The 15,872-nt window shown below is 43.6% G+C and overlaps 1 long non-coding RNA gene across 5 annotated transcripts in view; it reads left to right on the forward strand.

Moving 5' to 3' along the window:
• The window catches only part of LOC125442859, an 84,206-nt gene that overhangs the window by 37,116 nt on the left and 31,218 nt on the right, over positions 1-15,872 (forward strand). Inside the window, exon 1 of one of the 5 annotated variants that reach the window (XR_007246046.1) lies at positions 865-948. The exons of the other annotated variants lie outside the window; for them this stretch is intronic. This is a non-coding gene — a long non-coding RNA (uncharacterized LOC125442859). Of the gene's footprint in view, positions 1-864; positions 949-15,872 lie in introns of those variants that run through there. 5 annotated transcript variants of the gene reach the window in all.

Consider the following 15,872-nt stretch of genomic DNA (forward strand, 5'->3'; position numbering starts at 1 on the left):
CACCTCGGAATGCCCCCGGAACATTCCTGGAATGCCCTTGCCACCCCCCACAGGGGCATGCACCCAGTGCATCACGCACCCCACTTCCCCTTGGAGCTATGCCTCTGGAATGAGCCAAGCTTATCCAGCAAACTTCCATGGCAGAGGCTCATTCCACATGCAGAATAATGCACTTTCAAACTGCTTTCAGTGCTCTTTGAAGCTGTGCGGAATGGCAAAATCCACTTGCAAACAGTTGTGAAAGTGGTTTGAAAACGCATTATTTTGCGTGTGCGGAAGGGGCCAGAGTAAGGATTCAAACTGGGGTCAACCTGATCCTATTCTGATACTTTAGCTTTGTCATCCTTATTTCTTCCAATTCCCTTTTCTCACCTTATGTCCTTTCAGGGACAGATAATAATGAATGCTTCAGCCAAGGTTAAAATGCCAACTGAACAAATAATAAAAGCAAGCAAAAAAAGTGTAATGGCATTTGTTCCAAAGGCCATGTGTGTTTTTTTAATTGAGACCAACTAAAATAATGAAACACAGTGTGCAAGCTTTTGAGTTCTTTCATATTTTTCATCAATTCAGAAAGATGGGGGAAAGATTTCTCAGGCCAAAAACAAAGTATCTAGAATGGTCACACATACGGTTGGTATCAGCTTGCTCCATTAGCATGTTGTGACCAAGAATCAAAAAATTGAACTCTTAAAAGGGAATTGAACCTGTTCTTTGTGTGCCAGGCAAGTTTAATAAGAGGGCAACCCACAGAACCATAGAGATGGTGGACAAGAGAAGAGGCCAAGTACTCATCTTGCCTTTACAATTATGCGATTTTTAAAAATCTCGAATTCATTGTCACTCCTGTTATTTCCAGACTGCACTTTAAAAAATGGAATGTCATGATTACTTAGAGGACACAGGAAGTCTGGTTTGTGAAAGGCCAAAAGCAACAGGGGGAAAAGTGTAAGATTTATATTTACAACATTGGAGATTAATTTTGGTCAATTGATTTAGTAAAAAGTCAATGTAAGCCCCAAAGCAGTGGAATGACCTCATAAAACTTATCAGGAGAAATTTAGGGTTTGGTCTCTCAGGAGAACTCTGAATGGCTGGCAGTTCATACATGCAACAAGTTAATCTATAGATTCTCCAGACTGGAATGTGTCTGGTGAACTCCCTTAAAACCCCATCCATTGCTTATCTCAGATAGAATGTAATTAAATCTACTCCTTAGTTCAAAGTTTGGACCAGGGTGGGAAAGTGTGAAACAACCCCTCAAATCTGCATTAACGGTATGCAGATAGAGTCCACTGATCCCAAGATTTTTCTATCAGTTCTAGAGCCAAAAAGAGATAAATGTGGTTAATTAGAACAGCTGGGGGAAACAAGTTTTTGAAGGGAGGGTCTGGTTTCCCCAGAGGCTCACAGGCTTGAGCAAGTTCAGACAAAACTGCTGGAGAATGGAATCAGTTCCACACACTTGTTTGTGAGTGCTATCAAGCAAGGTGCAACACAAGGTGAAATAATGCACGTGTGAACTAGCACTGAGTTGGCATCTGAACTCTGAGTAGATTGTCCAATGCAAAGAAACTGATTTCAGACTCTCCATGGCCAAGATATGTAGCAGAAGCTATGGACAACAGGAAGATGGTCAAGATGGACCTTGATCTGATCCATCAAGGAATTCAGATGTTCTTAAAACTGGGAATCAGCTGTGCAGAAACCTTTGAGTGCCATTTGGAATTTGGATGCTTTTGCCTTTGCAGGATTTGCTTCTCAGGCTGTTTAGCATAAACTTTTTTGAAACCCCTGCAAAATAGTTGCTTCTCTCTATGATTGCTCCATACCTCCTGGATTCTCCCTTTTGTACCTGCTTCAGATCTTCCCTTTCATAAATTGCTGCTCACAGTTTGGGGTCTCAGCTTTGCATATTCTCTTATGTATTTAGAGCAGAAAGAGAATCCTTTGTGAATGTGGAAAGCACTAGCATGCTCCTTGGTTTTATAGAAGGGATAGCCATTTTCTGTATTCTCCTGGGTCGCTTGATTATCCAGAGAACTGGAGCACAGAAGAGGATTTTGGGGCACAACCTGACCCCATCTTGAAGGGCCAGGCTCCATCATAAACTTAGTGCTATCCTACAGTATGGACATTCAAGAGATGTTACATGTGCTCATTTACTTCTGGTCTTGACCTGGGAATTAAAGTAGCAGCAGTGGCGTAGGAGGTTAAGAGCTTGTGTATCTAATCTGGAGGAACCGGGTTTGATTCCCAGCTCTGCTGCCTGGGGAATTCAGATTAGCCTGTACACTCCCACACATGCCAGCTGGGTGACCTTGGGCTAGTCACAGCTTCTCTCTAGAGCTCTCTCAGTCTCCACCCACTTCAGGGTGTTTGTTGTGAGGGGGGAAGGGAAAGGAGATTGTAAGCCCCTTTGAGTCTTCTGCAGGAGAGAAAGGGGGGGATATAAATCCAAACTCTTCTAAAGAAAAGTTTCATATCCACTCTGACAGTGATGACCCAGGCTTTACCACAGTGGGGTTGAGGGGCAGGCAGTCACTGACATGTCTGTCTCCTTAACTGGCTAGCACCCTGGGAAGGCTAAGTGTGCTGCCACAATGCTATATCTCTCCCTCAAGACCTTTTGCCTTCCCCCCTTTGGTGTGTACATCCCAGTTTCAGTTCGGTTATCCTGACTGAGGGAATACCTCAAGTGCTTTTTTTAAAAAAGAAATTCTTCTGGAGATAGCAGTTATATAAAAGCAGTTCATGCACAATCCCACATTAATCTGTGTGACAGACCTGTAATGAGCAATAGGGTCAGTATCTGTGATATCTGCGATATCACTGTCTAATCAGGGGTGAGACCAGCTTCCAGGGTTTCCAGAGGTTCAGGAACTCCATATTCTCCTATCAGTTTCTACCAGCAGATGGCCAATTGGCCATGCTGACAGAGGCTGATGGGAATTGTAGTTCCTGAACATCTGGAGAGCCGCAGGTTCCCTACCCCTGGTCTATTCCCTAGTGTTTTTAGTTGGTGAACCTGTTTGTCTTGATTGAGGTGATGAATGTGATCCAAATAGTGATTTGCATAAGCATAAGCATAAGCATTTTATTGTCATTGTGCACGCACAACGAAATTTACAGCAGCATTCCTCGATGCACACAATTTCAGACTCATACATCATCCTCACTTCCCCTTCCTCCACCCATCCCTACACAGCCCCAAATACATCAATATGAAGCAGCGGAGTTTAGCATAGCCACAGCTCTAGAGTAGAAGCTGTCTCTAAGCCTCTTTTGTCCTAGTTCTGAGAGCCCCCTGTATCAGCCTGCCAGGCAAGATGGTAACAGTTTGAAAAGAGAGTGTGTTGGATGAGACGTGGGTCCCCTCAGAATATTTTGGGTCATTTTATTTGGAGGCTGGGAATTATAGATTTCTTCCAAGGAGGAAGAGGGCAGCCACGATAATCCTTTGTGCAGTAGTGATCACCCTTTGAGCGCGCTCTCCTATTCGCCATGCCTGTGCAACTGGAGAACCATACACAGATGCAGTAGGTTAAGTGACACTCTCTCTATAGCACACAGCGTAAAAGGACACCAGAAGTTTTCCCATCTAGTTGTTGCTTCCCTTAAAATCCTCAGAAAGTACAGTCTTTGGTTGTATTTTCTTAACCACGCAAGTGGCAGTCTGTACGCCCCAGGTCAAGTCCTCTTCAATCATAACGCCCAGGAAATTTGGGGTAAAACTAGCCACCCGCTCCACTTGATTCCATTCTATAGTCAAGTGGGCTGAATTTCTGAGCCATTCCTTCTCTATAGTCCACTATGAGCTCCTTTGTTCTGTTAGTGTTAAGAACCAGGTTATTTTCCTTGCACCATGTAGAGCGAAGTCGGTCCACCTTCATTCCGATAGGCAGACTCATCCCTCCAGAGATGAGCCCCACCACCGTTGTGTCATCAGCAGAATTTGATAATGGTGTTACTATGATAGACAGGAGTACAGCCGCGTATAAAGGGTGAACAGTACAGGACCTCCACACACACAGCCCTGTGGCGTTCCCATATTTAGAGTAAGAACTGAGGGAAACCTGATTTCCCAGTCTATTAACCCTCTGGGAACGTCCAGACAAGAGAGTCCCTAATCCACAAACAGATTGAATGTGAGAGTCCAAGAGATCCACGAGTGCCTTCGCCACCAGTCTTTGTGGCGAGATTGTATTAAATGCGGAACTAAAGTCCGCAAAAGTATCTGCATTACAATTCCCTGATGGTCAGATCGCTACAGCAGTGTGGAGGCTAAATGGCAATGGCGCCCTCCGTAGATCTATTAGTCCGATAGTGCGAACTGATGTTTACTGTAAATGTATCTGGAAGGCAAGAACTAATATGCCTATGGACCAGTTTTTTCAAAACACTTCATGATGATGGGGGTGAGTGCCACTGGTCTATAATCCTGAAGATTGTCAGCAGGAAATCTCTTTGGTAGTGGAACAATGGTGGAAGCTTTCAAACAAGATGGGATGGTGGACTGGGATAGAGATCGATTAAAGATCCCAGTAAAAACACCAGCCAGTTGGTTAGCGCATTCCTTTAACACCCGACCGGAATACCATCCGTCCAGCGTAGCCTTCCTTGGATTCCCACAGCTCCTCAAAGACTTCATTCCCCACCTCATGTTCCTCCACAGTGAGGTGTGAGCTGCAATCACCTAGTGGCTGTGTGTCATCTCCTCATCTCACATTTGAGAGATGAATGTGATCCAAATAGTGGGATTTATATAATACCACAATAATAAAACACTACTTAAGGACATGGTTAAGGACATCAAATAACATTAAGTAGCATCGTGGAACTCATTGCCACAGGCTGCAATGAGAGCAGCTAAGAACTTTTTAAAAGGGAGTGTGGACTATTTTACATAATGTGGAGAATCAGTAGCAAGGAGTCTGAGCTATTTATCCAGAAGAATCCATGGCCATTTCCGCGCGACGGGGTTCTTTCAGGGAAATTTCACGCCGCAAGAATTCTGCTTCATGGGGCAGAAGCCGTCAAGACGCTGGCAGCAGTGGTGTTCTCCTTCTTCATTCTCATTGTACCGTCGTCGAGCTGCATTGGTTCTCGAAGCCTCACCACGCTGCCCTCCGACCTCCAGGGGTCAGAGGACAGTGAAGGAGGGGCTTCGGAGGCCAGCAGGCCGACAACGGGGACAAGGTGAGGAGGAAAGGGAAGGGAAACAGCGAGTTCCCCCGGGCGGTGCTGTTCGCGACCGCCACCGCTGGAAGATGCTGTTCCCCTCAAAACAACCGCTAAAGGGTTATCCACATTGTTTTTTAGGGCGGCCTGACGCCACCCTGAAGGGAGGGGAAGGGCAGCCGAGGTCGGCGCTGCCGTTGCAGTTTCAGCAGCGTCAGCCTGTGTTAATGGTCCTGGCGACCTGGGGGCGGCATTTTTACCGCCCCCAGGCCGCCGTTTTTGGCCCATGCGGAAACGGCCCATGTAATTTCTTGCGTCTGTTAGGAATTTACTAGTTGACTTCAGAAAAACCATCCTCTCCTGCTTCAGCCCTGTTAACTGCAAAGTGTGGATAATAACAGTGACCTACTTTATAGGCTTGGTGCAAAGATTACTTTACTCTATTCTTCCTCCCCCCCACCCCTGCCCTTTTGTATAATTTTATTAGAACTTTCAAAAGACAAACAAAAACAACTAATAATATACACAAAAACTGTAGTATAAGAGGAGATAGGGAGGGCTTCTGATTTTCTTGGAGCAGAATATAAACACAGTTCCAGAATTACCACTTGCTCCCTCATTATAATTATGAAATTCAATGAATTCTTAATTAATGTTACTCATTAAGAGTCACACTTTTCTTTATTACAACTATGTTCTTATTCTCCTAGTCCTCAAATCCACAAATTATCATTTCATTTTTTCTGTGTATTGTCAAAAACTTTCATGGCCAGACTCACCTGGTTGTTGTGGGCTTTCCGGGCCACAACCACACAGCCCAAAAATCCCACAACAATCTTTTTTTTCCTATTTGTAGCAAAAAGTCAAGTTATTGATAAACTTATATCAGTTCTTTTCTCTAATCAAAGAAGTCATCTTAATCATCGCAGGCAATTCCATCATCTTTGCAAACCATTATTCTATAGTGGGTATATAGAGGAAGCTTTTCATTTTTTTTTATGCATATACATTCTTGCTATTGATGTGATATGAAAAAACAAAATTGCATATCTTTTTTCAAACTGTCTGTCCACAAGACTCAAAAGGGACGCCCTCTGGTTTCATTACATGCTAGTCTTTAAAAACTTCTGGATGATTGAAAGTATTTGCAGCCCATTTTTTTTAGTTTCATTACAAGTCCACCATAAATGGTAAAATGACCCTTCATGATGGTCACAATTCCAACACATTTGAAACATTTTAATACATTTTTGCTAATTTCTCCAGTGACTAATACCAATACATCATTTTATAGAAATTATCTTTAAGACTGGAACTTAAGGAAAATTTAAGATACTGGTACTACATTTTCTCCCATTGGTCCATTTGTATGTTATACTCCAGATTTATCGGCCCATTTTACCATACAGTCTTTCACTCAATTTTCCTCTGTTTCAAATTTCAACAGAGGCGTATTCATTTGGCAGTAACATGACTGTCATTCAAACATGGCTTTCGTAAGCTTTTATCTGCTTTGATAATTGTGCATAGAAAAACCAATGGCAGGTATGTCCTCCTGATACTAAATGTTCTCTTGATTTCATTTTGCATTGAATGCAACGGACAATGATAGAACAATTGTTCTGGGTTGTTCAGGCTCCCCAGGGAGGGACTGCATGTAGGGAATACCCTCAGTTTTTTTAAAAAAGCAACCTTTCCACATACAAAAAAAGTCAGAGAGAAAGCTAGTCTGATATGTTAAACTTCTGTGCAAAGGGAGGGTTTTTTTGCTTTTGGAGATGGGCCAGGGATCCTCCTCTAGAGGCGAGGTGGGCCTACGCCAGCAGAAATGCCCTCCCTGGGGCACTTACCCTGGAGGAGGGACAAATTCGCTGGTGCCCAGCCACTGCAGTGCCTTGTGACGGCTGGCTGCAACACCCAGCCTTGCGTTGGTGCTCTTGTGCTGCCCCCAGTTGCATCAGTTTGGTGGGGACATTCCTGGGGGTGGAGCTGACCTTAGTGGGCTTCCACTCCAGGATTGGCGCCAGTTGTGCCATGGCCCCAGCCCTGTACTGACGCCATCCTTTGGGGTGGTGTAAGTGCATAGGGCCCCATTGGGGGAGTCTCAGCAGCAGGGAGGGTTTTTAAGTTTCTCCCCTCCCTGTGCTGCTGGGAAAGCACACTGGAGGCAGTGCAGTGCCACCTCCGGCACGCTGGCCCACCTGCACCAGCAATCAGGATTGGGCTGTTATTCAGACACACAAAACTCTTCCCTTACCATTGCAGCTTAAAATGGTCCAGGGAAGGAAAAGTGAAACAAATTCTGTTGATTGGTATAAACTATACTGGAGTTCATCCTTGAGGTAGAATTTGTACCTGAGATCTTTTAGTTCATGCAATTAGCCAGTAAACACTGCAGTTTCTTGACAAAGTCCAAAGCTTGTATTTCTCTTCTCTTTTACTTACTGACCACTTCTCTAATCCCCACCCATTAAATCATCCCAATTCCTGATTTCTGCTCTTGCAGTTACTTTGAACTGCAGCAGCACATAGTTGGTGTCAGCAGCACTGTGGTCAGGCAAGCAGGGCCCAGCACCAGTCCTGCAAGTGTCTGCTGTTTTTCAGCAGCAGCATCAATGTTTCATGGCAATATCCTCATGTCAGTAGCTGAATTCCATCAGCTTTGCAGCACTATGAGTCAGCAAATGCAGGTGGCTTTCAGGATGCAGGTGTGGCACCGGTCTTCTCAAGGACCCAGGAGTGAACTAGACACAAAAATAAAGCTAGAAAGAAATATGGTTATTGTTAAAGGCTTCCCTCTGTGATACACCTCTGAAGATGCCAGCCACAGATGCAGGCAAAATGTTAGGAACAAGATCCACCAGACCATGGCCACATAGCCCGGAAAACCCACCAGAACCAAATATGGTTATGTTTTGCAAATTACAAATTAGTGTGCCAAACCATTTGTATTACCACTGTGTTGAACCTTGTATTTAACTAGGAGCATTTACATTAAAAGCACTTCTTGGTGCAGAGATTTTTGACCTGACCTATAGGGGCACATTTTAAAAAGTGAATGTTTGTTGGAAACTGCATTCACTCACTTCAGACTTTTGAGGTCAGTTATAGTAAAGGCAGGATTTTGTGTGTGATCAACGGCATTATCATCTTGCATGTTTGGGCCAAAAATGAGATTAGGAAGGCCCATGAAAACATGGAATGGACTCTGCAGCGATGTTTAAAATGTCACTCAAGTAAAGAAAATGCTCAAAGTCTTTGAAAAGGGCTGGAGCAGGAGGGATGGAATCTAACAAATACAAATCATGGTGATGGAACCCATAAGAATGGCATGAAAGGAGTTTGAAACTTGTCTGCTCCACTGCTGAGGGTGATGGAAAACTGGGAAAGGACCAAAAAGAATCCCCACCTTTGGTGATTTACACTGGGCTTTCAAATAGTCGCAGGTTGACAGACCCTTGAGGAAATCTGTCATTGGATTACTGGTAGATCAGGCCAAAATCTGTCATTGGATTACTCAATATTGGTTGTGCTAACAATGTGCTGTGGGTAACTTTTTTGGGGGTGGGGTGGGGTGGGGGTGGGGAACTGAGGCTTTAGATTTTATCCTCAGGGTGGGGCAAACAGCATAGCACAGCTCTTCAACTTTCCTCTACCGGCTGTCAGAAAATATTCCAAATGGAAAGAATGGGCTGCCCAGTACCCTAAGATCCTGAATGGGCTCCAAGGAAGGTCCCTGTTAAGAATCACAGGTGTAATTTCCTTGTTCAATGCTCTTCTAGGCTACTTTGGTGCCCTCATCCCATTTGATGAGATGAAATACTATAAATCTGTTATTCTTGATATCGACAAAGTACTTCAGTCCCTGGCCACATACTCACTCGGGCAGCAAATGATCCTGCTCGGGGATGATTTCAGAGGCACCTGACTTCCAGATGGCCAGGTATACCATTTGCATGAAACCTAGAATCATAGAGCTGGAAGAGGCCACAAGGGCCATCATGTCCAATCTTCTGCCATGCAGGAATACACAATCAAAGCACTCCTGACGGATGGCCATCCAGCCTCTGTTAAAAAACCTACAAAGAAGGAGACTCTATACTACACTGCAAGGCAGTATATTCCACAGTCAAGCAGCCCTTGCTGTCAAGAAGTTCTTCCTAATGTTTAGGTGGAACCCCCTTTCCTGCACCTTGAACCCATTATTCCTTGTCCTAGTCTCTGGAGCAAAAGAAAACAACCCCGCTCCCTCTTCAACATGACATTAAATATTGAAACATGGCTGTCATATCACTCCTTAACCTTTTCTTCTCTAGACTTAACATTCCTAGCTTCCTAAGTCGTTCCTCATTGGGCATGGAATTCAGACCTTTTACTATTTTGGCCACGTCATCTGGACCCATTCCAATTTGTCAATATCCTCGTTTAATTGCAGAGCCCAGAACTGGACACAGTATTCCAGGTGAGATCTGACCAGTGCTGGACAGAGTGGTACTATTACATCCCTCTATCTATACGATATACTCCTGTTGATGCTGCCCACAATTGCATTGGGGTTTTTTGTCTGCTGCATCACACTGCTGACCCATGTTCACTTTGTGGCCCACTAAGACTCCCAGATCCCTTTCACATGTACTGTTGTCAAGCCAGGTAACAACATGAATACCTGAGCAAGCATGGTCTGCTTTGCACTTTGATCCAGGAATCTGTGAAAGACGGGGTCTTGATTGCACATAAAGGTATCACACCTACAAGCTGCATGGGTAACTTTGGGTCTGTGACAGGCTCCATACAAACTGGAGGGTGGTCAGGGTGGTGGCCTCTGTGTGCAACCACCACAACTGCATATTTATCTATACCTGAGATCTACTCATTTTGTCTGTATGGGCTTTAGTGCTGATTCATGTGGAAGGTCACTGTGTGAAACAGGATGCTGGACTAGATGAGCGACTGGTCTGATCACCCATGGCTCTTCTGTTCTTACACTTCGTTTCATAAGAACAAAAGGCAAGGCTACCAGCGGCCTCTGTATTGATCCAACTCTCCCCTGATTCCAAAAACATGACTTCATCAGTAATAACGTTCCACACAAAATAAGACTACAGATTTCACAGGCAAGGCACCGAGTCAGGTTCCTCTATCCTCAAATACTTAAGAGATGATGTGATATACATTATTTTTAGTAATCTTGGCATCAACCTGCCAGGCAGAGCAGCATGATTCTCATCATCCCCATATATAATGAGCCTGACCTCAGGGAGAATTGAGAAGGTCGTGGTCTTCCAGGTCTCCCCTTGAATTTTCTGTGTTCTAGTAGATTTCTAGCTATTTTGCTTGTGTAGAGTATGGGAACACAAGCAAGTATATTCTTCCCTGTGGATTTTTCCTGCTTTATATTATATGGACACTTGAGATGTATTTTACAATTTTATTAATGGTGAGGAGGGGGAGTATCCAGTATTTATGACTATGGAGGGAAGTCTGGAAGGAAAAAACCCTGGTGTTTTAATGACATGGCAAACTGAAGACAAATTAAAAGAAGACCCATGCCCTGTTGTTGCTGCTCTTGTGTTGTTCTTGTTGTTGCTGCTGCTGCTGCAAATTTGGGGTCCATTCCAGTCAAAAGTAAACATTTGGTTTCAGCAGAGGAGCAAAGCTCGATTCTGCTGTTCTGAACAATATATAACTCAAGGGGTTCCACTTGTTTGTTGGACCGTTCTATACCCGCAACTGTGATTATATAACTGGGAAACTTGTTGCAGGATTTGCCTCTGCTGTGCTAAGTTGGTTGAATCAGCGAGCAACTGCAAAATTCCAGGAGGCCAGCTTTTTCACCATTCAATGACCATGTAATTGGCCCGCACGGTTCATTCAGTCCTTTCATTCTTCTGGAACAGCGAATGCCTGCAGAAGCACAGTGGTTAAATTCTATAGATTTGGACTGCACATCATTTACTGAATCTTTACTTTTTCCATGGCTCCTGCTCTGTTTGCAAATACCAACTTGAATGCTTTTGCGTAATCTAGACTGTAGCAGCCTGCGCAATATCGATACAAGGAATGTCGATATTACATTTAAAGGGCTAAAATGAAAATAAAAGCGGCAGTCTTCGTTCTTAGCTTGGACAGGGGCATGGCCTGGCAAAAGTGACACCCAAAAGCTAGAGGAAACATTGGGGTTTCTCGGCTCTCACTAACCATGGGGCTTCTGGGATCAGCGATGTCCTAAGAATAAGCATGTCTGTACAGAAATCTCTGCTGCAAAGGAAACATTCCCTTACTGGCAGCACAACAGCAGTGTATAATCAGCCTGTATCTTCATGTTGCAGGTAAAAATGTGACTATTCAGGAAATGGCTATTACAACCAGTGAGAGTCTTTGAGCCCCTTTTGTGCACTCAATGTAGCCTTCTATCCCATCTTGAAGATCACAGAAAGCTCCCTTATACTGAGGCCAAGGTACAGAATTGGAGCATAATGTTTACAGGCTAAGACCCTCATAACAATGAAGGTAGGGTTGCCAGTGGGCTGGGGTGGGGATGGCAGTTCTGTCACTTAAACAGTGGTTTGACATGCAGAAATGGGCAGCTGAAGCTTTGACCTAAGGATCACCTAAAAACTGCTGCAGAATGAAAGGGAACTAAAGGGACCAATTTAAATGTTGGCAACCCAATGATAGAATCTATTCAATTCATTTCAGAAACAGATTTGGGTGACTTGTGAAATTGTATGTGAGGGAATGGGATTATTGAGTATGTTACTAATTGCACATTTGTATCAAGTCCAGATAAATTATATTTTGGGCAGGCAACAGAAAAGCTCAGGCAGAAGTTTGTCTTGGTTCTGCAACCTGGAAATGTTATGAACTCTCTCAGATGTATAAAAACCCTCCATTCTTCCAAGGCACTATGGGCTTGCATACACAATGTCTTATTCAGTATTTCATCTTCACAACAATCCTCTAAAGAAGTTCAGGTGGCTGGCCCCACATCATCTAGTAAATGGGGATTAGAGCCAAGGTTTCCCCATTCTTAATCTAGTCAGTTACCACACTGGCAGTGAATTGGGGAGGACATCCACTAGTTCCCCATGGAATTATTTGTTCTATTTTTTTTTTCTAAAACATTTCTGCCTTTCCGCACAAATAGGGTTCCCAAGGTGGCGAACATCAAAGCATTAAACTTTTCAACATTAAAACATCTAAGACATTAAAACAGCCTTTCATTTGGAGTATATATAAAATATTTTTAAAATTCAGTGATCCTTTCTTCACAAACTGTTTAAAACATTTTGAAGCAGGAACTAAAACATTTCCTTCAAGAAGTTCCACATTGTTTTTACCCCAAAATGTTTTACTTGCAGCCTCAAAATGTTTGAAATGAATCCCCTTTTAAAATGATTTCGTCGGTTGAAACGTTTTAAAAATGTCTTCAGTTGCTGTGCGATCTATTGACTATGTTTCCCACACTTCTCTGCTTCCCTGAACTTCTTCCTTAGTTCCTTTTTCTGAGCTCACACAGTTCCCTCTCATCTGTTTATTTGCAGCATTTCTGTTTGTTTTTTAAAAAATTGGGAGGGCAGTCTTCAAAAGATCAAGTATACAGGCAGTAGAGAATCACAGTACAAGGCTTTGAAGTATTGAAGCAACAATTCAACACAGCACTAAAAAGGGGGGAATTATGTAATGTGACCATGAATCATTTCGAGGGGGTGAGTGTGGACATACATCATTGTAAAATGGGGGATTAAAAACATTTCAGAAACATTTTTGTGCAAAAAGTGCTGATAAAAAGCCCATGCACATACACCTCAAACAGCGAAGAAGGCCAATAATAGTTCATTGGAGATATGTCAAATAGAACAAAAAAGTCTTCACCCACTGGCAGAACACAACAGTAGGGAGAAAAAAGAACCTCCTTGGGAAGGGAATTCCAAAGTTTTGGTGCCACAACCTAGAAAACCCTTTCTTGGGTTGCCACCTGATTGGCCTCAGCCAGTGGGGGCACCCAAATCAGGATTTCAAAAGACGAGTTGAGTGGACGAGTAGATTCATATGGAAGAAGGCAAGAAATCCTTCAGGTATGCTGGGTCCAAATCATATACTGCCTTAAGATCAATACCAGCACCTTGGGTTAAGCCCAGAAGCAAATCGGGAGCAATGTAGATGGAACAAGCCTTGAGTGATATGGTCCCTACAGCCCATTCCAGCCAACACTCTAGCTACAGCATTCTGTACCAAATGTAGTTTCCAGACATTCCTCAAGAGCATGGCCCCACATATAGCATACTAACGGGCCCGGCCACGCGTTGCTGTGTCAATTGTCCTTCTCATCACAGTCCACAACCCACACAGATGTCCATGCAGGTCCAATGATCCCCAGCATAGCCTTTTGGGGTGGTCAAATGGAATCCTTCTTTCCCTTTTCAATGCACATCATTATATGGTGCTGTCTTTTTTTTTCGTATAAGGTAACCCTTCCCATTCCACAAAGGAACTGTCCAGAGTGTGAATCCTGCTGTCCATGAGGCTGATTGACATGCACAGTCCTGGCTTGGGTAAGGCAGAACTGGGGCAAGCAAGCTATCCTAGTCAGGCAGCAGAGGCAGGGTGGTGAGGCACTCAGATCGAGGCCAGCTCCCTGGGTTCTTAAAAGGGCCATGTGCAAAAGAAGCGGAGCCGGTAGTGTTGGTTTGCCCCCACCCCGCAGATTTTCTTAGAAGAAAAAGGCAAACTCCAGCTCGTTTTTAGTAAAAGAGAGCTGTGGCGAATATGGGTGAGGAAGTGGGTAAGTGGTGGTTGGATGTGAGGGAGGGCAGAGTGAGGTGTGTTAGGATGAGCTGGATGTGTATGAGAGTATGTGTGTTGTGTGGTAGCAGTGGGTGAGGCACAGAGAGTGAAAGTTACCAGTGTGTGAGGCGGGAGCCCCACCTGACGTCTCACACAGCAAAGTGTGTATGTGTTTCACTTCCACTCGTATTACCTAACAGTATTACCTATTTACTGTTTTCACTGCTCATCTGTGGCCATCTGCACGAAAATTCTAAGGGCATACCAAGCCCTCAGGCCACAGACATGCTGCATGAACATTCTAAGGGTGACAGTTAAACACAGCCAGCTTCATGGCCTGGTGCACCAGGAAAAAGACATTTTTCCTGCCTCAGGTATGGACTTTCGGCGATTTGAAGGTCTGATTACCTGCCCACAACAGGGAGAAATGTCCTGTGACAATTTGGGGGCGATCCGTTCAGCAGCTTCTGAGGGAGACCATCAGGGACAAACACACTTTTAGATTTTTATTTATATAGATTGCAATAATCTAAACTAGATGTTAATAGGGCATGCATCACAGTGGCAAAATTGTCCCCACCCAGAAAGAAGGGAGCTGGTGAAAATTATGTCGATGCTCACGCCCCCTTTTGACTCTGGATCTCTGGGCTATGTCAGTGCTCCCCCATCTGAAGTCCATGACAAAATTCTTCACATCTGCAACCAGCACAAAACTGAAAATGTAATGAATGTTTGGAAGTCTGTCCACATATCCAAAATTTGTCACAGACTGGGATGTCAAGCTATCGAATGGGTAGAGGGTTTCATACATTACACTTTCTGCCTGTATTAAGTATTCTACCCTGTATGACAATCACAGTAAAGGAGTGAAATTCAATGGGGTTGATTACAGAGGTCTCTTCTTTTCAACAGGAGGAAAAGAAGCTATTTGCTGTGGTTCAGAGGACAGCATTTTTTGAAACCCAATAAGAACTTTGTACAGACTGGGGAGTGGTAAGGTCAGAATGCTTATTACCAGTCTCATCCTATATGCAAAAAAAAATTCCATATGGAACATGGAAAGATATGGTTCCTACTCTGTAAAAAGTAAATGATAGACACAGGCAAGCAGCAGACAACACACAGCATGGCTTATCACAAATGGGTGATGCTACAGCTGGCAAACATACAGGAGTTGTCAACATATTCTGTCTTCAGTACAGCTCTTATTCACAAATGATGGAGAACTTCGGGACCAATTTATGATAAAAGAGCTGCTTTATGGTAAAGGAACTGCTTTAGCATGTGGCGATTGGTCAAGATGATATTCATACAATGAGGAGTCTAGTGAGTATGGGATCCATCATAAGCAGTTCTCCTCAGAAATAAGTCCCAAGTTATTCAGCAGGGCTTGCTCCCAAGAAAGTTTTCTTAGGGCTGCAGCTTATGTCTGCATTTGCATAAAACCGAAGATACGAATAATAGGAGTAACAAAACCAGCTTCAAACACTGATCTCAGATGTTCTACTATACTTTGTGGAATGGGCTTCATTTAAATGGTCATCTTAAGTATTGTTGATTTGTTGTTGGAGGCTTTCATGGCCAGAATCCACTGACTGTTGTGGGTTTTCCAGGCTGTGTGGGTTTTTCAGACCACAGCCGCAGACCAGAAAACCCTTGAAAACCCATTGTTGATTTAGTTAAACCATGTTTTCATATTATGTTTGAGCTAAGCCACTGTATTAAGGACCAATAGCAGATCTGGATAATCTGGATTACAAAGGTTAGCAACACTGAAAGCATTGATTTCTTTCGTGGTGTCTGTCATTGTGGACAAAATTAGTCACATTTAAGTAATAAATTATCTTTGAAAGCATGGTCTGTATTTACAATACACAAAGGCATTGTGTGTTTGTGTAAAGTGT

The sequence above is a fragment of the Sphaerodactylus townsendi genome, linkage group LG13 (genome assembly GCF_021028975.2).
Source record: "Sphaerodactylus townsendi isolate TG3544 linkage group LG13, MPM_Stown_v2.3, whole genome shotgun sequence".
Lineage (NCBI taxonomy): Eukaryota > Metazoa > Chordata > Lepidosauria > Squamata > Sphaerodactylidae > Sphaerodactylus > Sphaerodactylus townsendi.